The 6,207-nt window shown below is 32.9% G+C and overlaps 1 protein-coding gene across 1 annotated transcript in view; it reads left to right on the top strand.

The window, feature by feature from the left end:
* CYLC2 (cylicin 2) overlaps positions 1-5,837 on the top strand; it is a 30,579-nt gene extending 24,742 nt beyond the window's left edge. The window contains exon 6 of the mRNA XM_012768939.2: positions 5,678-5,837. The gene's annotated coding sequence lies outside the window, so the exon portion shown is untranslated. The remainder of the gene's footprint in view (positions 1-5,677) is intronic.
* The last annotated feature ends 370 nt before the right edge of the window (positions 5,838-6,207 follow it).

Raw genomic sequence — 6,207 nt, forward strand, 5'->3', positions numbered from 1 at the left:
ATTTTATTTTGTTTTACTTTCATGAAATGATATTTTTATTAAAAAGTAGTGGCTCTCACCTATAATCCTAGCACTTTGCAGGCCAAAGTGGGAGAATTTCTTGAGACCAGGAATTCAAGACCAGCTTGAGCAAGAGCAAGAGCAAGACCCTGTCTCTACTAAAAATGGAAAACTTAGCCAGGTGTCATGGAACGTGCCTGTAGTTCCAGCTACTCGGGAGGGCAAGGCAAGAAGATGGCTTGAGCTCAGGAGTTTGAGGTCGCAGTGAGGTATGAAGATGCCATTACACTCTAGCCTGGGCTTCAGAATGAGACTCTATACAGAAATGACTAAGAAAACAAAGAACAAACTTGAAAAACAGGAATGCTGGTATTCATTTTTTATATCATACCATGTTAGATATAATGACAGATCTTTGAGGAATTATAGCCATGAATACTGGAGACTTATGAATGTTGTTTCTAAATCATCAAAAGCAGATCAGCAATTAGTGAACCAGAAAATATTACAAAACCAGGGTGAATTTGTCACATAGGTGTTTCATATAACATGGAATAACAGGAAAAAAAAAAGACCATCTGCTAATGATCAGTGATGTTCTTTAACCCTGAGAACATAAGAATTTTCTTGGTATACATGTATTGAAGGAGTGATAGTTAACACTAAAACTGCCTATACATGCAAATACACACATACAACTAATTGACTGGGTTTTTAAAATATTTGTTTGCTATTTTTATACCATGAGGAAAACATAATTTTTTTCTGTATTCTTTTCTTTTGTGAATTTCAAAGTTGTTGGGTTTTTTTCTTTTGTTTTGATGTAGCTTTCTGTACAACTTTGATGATGTAGGTTTTTCTAGTACTAGGGGACATGAAATGTATATTACATAAAATACGTTTCATGTCTAACATTGTCACATAGGCATGACAGCTAAGTAACTTATTATTGAACTTTGGTACTTTAGGTTAGAGGAATTTAAGTTATTTTTATAAAAAAGCTGACAGTTATTTTATAATGGTACTTGAAACCTGATGAGACCACATGAGTGACAAAAATGGGGTCCAAGTGAAAATAACCAATTTTGAGAAAATGGGGTAAGGGAGAATGGCTAAGAGGATAAAACACCATTAATACATTTCTAACAGGGCTCAATTTCCCAAGAGATAGCAAAAATACAAAACCATTACTCTGTGGGTTTACACACTAATGTTTTCTAATGTTTCTTCATTAACTATACAGAAAAGTTTGCTTCCAGAGAAAAAGGTATTAACCAAAATAAACATCCCAAACTTATATGCAAGTTTTGTAGCTACATGCATTATTTTTATATAAAGTTTGACCTTTTTAAAAAGTGAGAGTCCATGAAAAATATGAAAGGAATTCTGAGAAAAGAAATCACATTATTTCAATTCTCTTTGCAACATATATCTTTGTCAAATCATGAAGAAATAACTTGCTAAGACTTAGGTCATTATCTTTAAAAAATGAAAGGAGTAGGATAATGTTTTAAGATAAAGAATTGTTCAAGAAATCATTGATAATGAGGCACATATACATATCTTCTGGTTTTCTTTTAGTAACTTTAATATTTTTACATCATGTTCTATGAGGTCTATTTCTTAATCATTGGATAGTAATTCATTAGGAAACATACAAAAGGTAAGAATTCTGGGGTTTTGAACATTATTGAATATGGTCTCTGAAAAGACCTAATAATTTCTAAGAAAGCATACCTTATATTTCAAACCTCTAAAACTTTGTATTTACTTTATGACAATTTTATAGTTTTTCTTTGTTAAACAATTTGAACAAAACTTCTTCCCTCAGCCTAATCTGGAACCCAATCCAGGATAAAAGAAAGTTGACTGTGTGAATAAAATCTATTATGAGTAAAAATATTGTGGAAAAGTATCAGGTAATAAAATCTAAAGAATGACTCAGTTTTTTTATCAGGCTGAAGTATTAGGGGAAAAATAACAGAAATCTACTCCAGGTGATAAATATGTTTAAGAATTAATTTTATAATTATCAAAACTTTATCATACTGCTATATTTTTATTAATACATTTTCTCAGATATTGAATCCTAAAGAGAATAGTTACCATATGCATCATGTTTGCAATAGGAAATAACAAAATGTTTGCAGGGTTTATAAAGAGAGGATAAGAGGGAAACAAATCAGAATTGGGATAAAAAGAAGTTAAAAATGTATGTGGACATTGGAAATGTATTTTTGTTGATTAGAGAAAAAGATAAGTGTGTGACTTTATTGGTAGCACGATTAAGAACCCATGATACATTATAAAAACAAATGTCATGTCTAGAATAATAGAATCCTTCAGATAATTTTAACAGAAATCATTTAAAAATATTTCTCTTAATTGTTTCTTATCTGTACTTGAATATTTCAAGAAATAGGGATCATTAAACTTTTCAAAGTAGTTCATTTTTGTCTTTGATTAGCTTTGCCTTTTGGAAAATGTCTTTTTTACATCTGGTTATAAATTGTGCCTGTGCATCTTCTAACATTATAGTTTCATTCCTTGCTTTTCCCCCCAAATACCAATATTTATTCTACTTAACTGTATAAAATAGAAATAGAGTTATATCTTTATTATACATCTATCTAGATCTAGATACATAATTGATACATATATTTATATATCAATTCTCTATATAAATGTATATCTCTATTAAATATAGATACTGATATATAATTGAGAACTCAAAAAATTATTGATAAATTATTACTGATAATTATTAGTGATAAATTATTACTGATAAATTATTGTGTTAGGAGAATGGCCCTAAGGGTCAGAGAAAGTGGCAGCCATTGGCATACAAGTTCAGCACCATGGTCAGGGAATAGGCTGTGGGACAGCTTTTCTCTCCAGCATATTGTTATGGGAAAATTGTTGCCTGCTGCTTTTTCTGGGCAGAAAAAAAGTAGAGTCATGGTAGCACCAGAATTGTTGTGAGGGGCAGGTGGCAATAAATGTAAGTTAATTCTTATTCCCTGTCCTCTAATTACCCAAGGACTATAATCAATTAAGAATAGCTTTCAATGTGACTGACTCCTTGAATCACCTAATGGCCAGTGAAACAAATGAGGGTGATCAATATATTATGGCCATTTAAAAGGTCTCCCACCCACTGCATGTTTGGGCTTACTATATAGTTTTTTTTCTATTTGTAAACAATCTCATTCATTTATCCTGTCCTTCAGAATTTTAATAAACTCTGTGTGTGTGTGTGTGTGTGTGTGTGTGTGTGTGTGTGTGTGTGTGTTCACAAGCCAGTTTTTGCATGATTGTTCTATTTTCTGCTACTTTTTACTTCTAAGGCATTTTATATTCTGGTGTAGGATTTTTAAGCTGAGGAGCACTTAATTTTTTTTCTTATCTCTGTTTTAGATTGTTACCTTAGCTTATCATTAATCATTGCTTGTACAAAAATGGCCCAAAACCCCCCAGAAAATTAAAACTGTGTGTTGTTTTATTGAGTTCATTTAGAAAGAAAGGCAACTTCTTCTTAGGAAGAGAAATTTTCCTTGTCTTAGGTAAAGTACCTTAATGGCATAAGAGATAGTGGAACATGAGAGATGAGGCCCCTGAGCATAGCACGAGCAGAAGAAGTTTACATTAGAAAAAGTTAATTTATCTACATAAGAGATAATTTTTTTTGAAAGGGAGAGAGAGAAGTTGGCAGTTGGTACTTGGGAAAGTTATTGAAATCTCTCAATAAATGGCATAAGAAAGCCAGGGAGAATGTCTCCTTTATGTGTAGTGGACATCTAATTTTAGGGTAGTGATATTTAGTAAGTAATTTAAAGTTTTTATCTTATCACATTCTATTATTATTATTTGCTGCCCCATATATGCAATGAAAGTCATTGACACAAGTAGCCTTGTTTGAATGATGTTTAAGCGGAAGAAATGAAAGCTATCTGGGCTAAGGATAGCAATAAAGAAGAGAATAGAATTTTAAAATGGGATTTAGGATGAGTAGCATTTGTGCTATAAGCTTAAAATTGAGCTAAGCATTAGAATCCTGTTAATACCCAATCCTCTTAAAACCCAAAAATAGCATTAAAAGATTGAAAAATCTCAAAGTACATTTGATTATCAATAAAATTTTCTTATTTAAACATAAAGGACATATACAGAATGCTGGATATTTGAATATATATGAATTCCATTTATCTTACAATTGGGTCTTTAATTTTTTTTTATTTTTTATTTATTTTATTTTTTTTCCCAAATTCGGTGGGTACAAATATTGTTAGGGTTACATATCTTGCCCCTGCCCCCCTCCCCACCCCACTCTGCCAGAGCTTCAAGCATGTCCAATCTTCAAGTGGTGCGCCCTGCACCCACCATGAAAGTGCGTACCCTTCCCTTTTTCCCCCCTTCCACCTGTTCACCTCCCATTAACAAATTTTTTTTTTTTAGACATTTTGGTTACAGTGTGTTTCTTTGCCTCTCCCTAAAAAGGGATAGAGGTAATCCTTCCCCCCCTACAATGCTCATCACATCCTTAAGATGTGGGTCTCCCCCTTCTCAGATCCCTGTTGAACACTACAATTATTTGAACACCATAGTTTTAGGGTGTCAGTACCAATTTGATGGTGAGTAGATGTGTAGCCCATTTTCCAGGTCTTGTGTTGTCTCGCTTTGTATTACAGGCTTAAGCTTAATCCACGATAGCATAAACGGTGCGAATTTGGAGATTCCTCAAACAACTAGAAATAGAAATACCATTTGACCCAGCAATAGCATTGTTGGGCATCTATCCAAAAGAATATAAGTCACTCTATTATAAAGACATCTGCACCCGAATGTTTATGGCTCTTTAACTTTTAAACAAAATAGAATTTTAATTCATTGCTTCTAATTTGCTTTAATGAATTAATCTGAAATAAATTATTATTTTCAAATATGTTTAGTGTATTCTGCTTACCTCTTCAAATACTTCTCTTTCATCTCATTTCCCTTTATATATGCATACTTAAAAGTAAATATATTCATAATATATATTTTCTTAAACCTAGGATAAATGGCTATCAATTGCTCTTTAACATTTCCTAAATATAGTTGATAACTTTTTCTTAGTATTTATGCATTAGGGGTATTAATTTGCTAGGACTGCTATGACAATGTACCAATGACTGGGTAGCTTAAGCAGTAGATATTTACCTTCTCCCAGTTCTGGAGACTAGAAGTTCAAGGATCAAAGTGTTGGCAAGGTTGACTTCTCCTTAGGTCTCTTTCCTTGGATTGTAGATGGCTATTTTCTCCCTTTGTTTTCCCATGATGTTTCTTCTGTGCATGTCTGTGTTCTAATCTCTTTTTATAAAGAGACCAGTCATGTTGTATTAAGGCTTATCTTAATGACATCATGTAACCTTAATTACTTCTTTAAAGGCCCTGTGTCTAAATATAGTCACATTTGGTGGTATTGAAAGTTAGAACTTCAACATATGATATTAGGGGGAGAAAATTCAGCCCATAGCAAGTATATGAGGCTATATTTTTAGTTTTAATCATTCAGAGTCCTAAAGTTCTGAAGTCACAGAATTTTATACAGGGGAATTATACTTACTTTCTGGTAGAAATTGCTTCATTTGGGAAAATCTGTATTATCTTATCTGACTCTAGTTTTATTTTGTTCCAGGACTACTATGAAGATCTATTGGACATTATAGCACACTGGAGAAGTGCAACGTCCCATTCAGCTGGTGATCTTCCTGTCTTAGAAGTCGCTTGACAGCTCTAATTTTGAATGGATCACATTAAACACCTCGTGAGAATATCTATTAAAAACATCTACTCACCAGAGCCATGGTGTCTATATCCCTGTGTTTTATGACCTAACTCACAACCATCTACGCCTAGTTGTCTATGGCTTCTGTTTTGACAAACTATGAAAGCAGTATTAGTTAAAATCTTCTATTTTTTCCCTGTGGTTCTACCTACTTTTCCTTCAGTTCAATATTGGGCATGGAGGGATCCTGCTCCCCTTTACCACACAATTTCATCAGGACTAGTGGGTTCTGTTGTCTTGAAGCCAGGTCAAACAAAACACATACCACACTCAGGCTTTCTCAAAGTTTGCAGATATGTTTATGATTTTATTATGTAATTTCAACAGATATCTTCATTGTATGTTTTCCTATGTCAGGATTTGGGATGGATTTTTGTGTG

The sequence above is a fragment of the Microcebus murinus genome, chromosome 12 (genome assembly GCF_040939455.1).
Source record: "Microcebus murinus isolate Inina chromosome 12, M.murinus_Inina_mat1.0, whole genome shotgun sequence".
Classification (NCBI taxonomy): Eukaryota; Metazoa; Chordata; class Mammalia; order Primates; family Cheirogaleidae; genus Microcebus; species Microcebus murinus.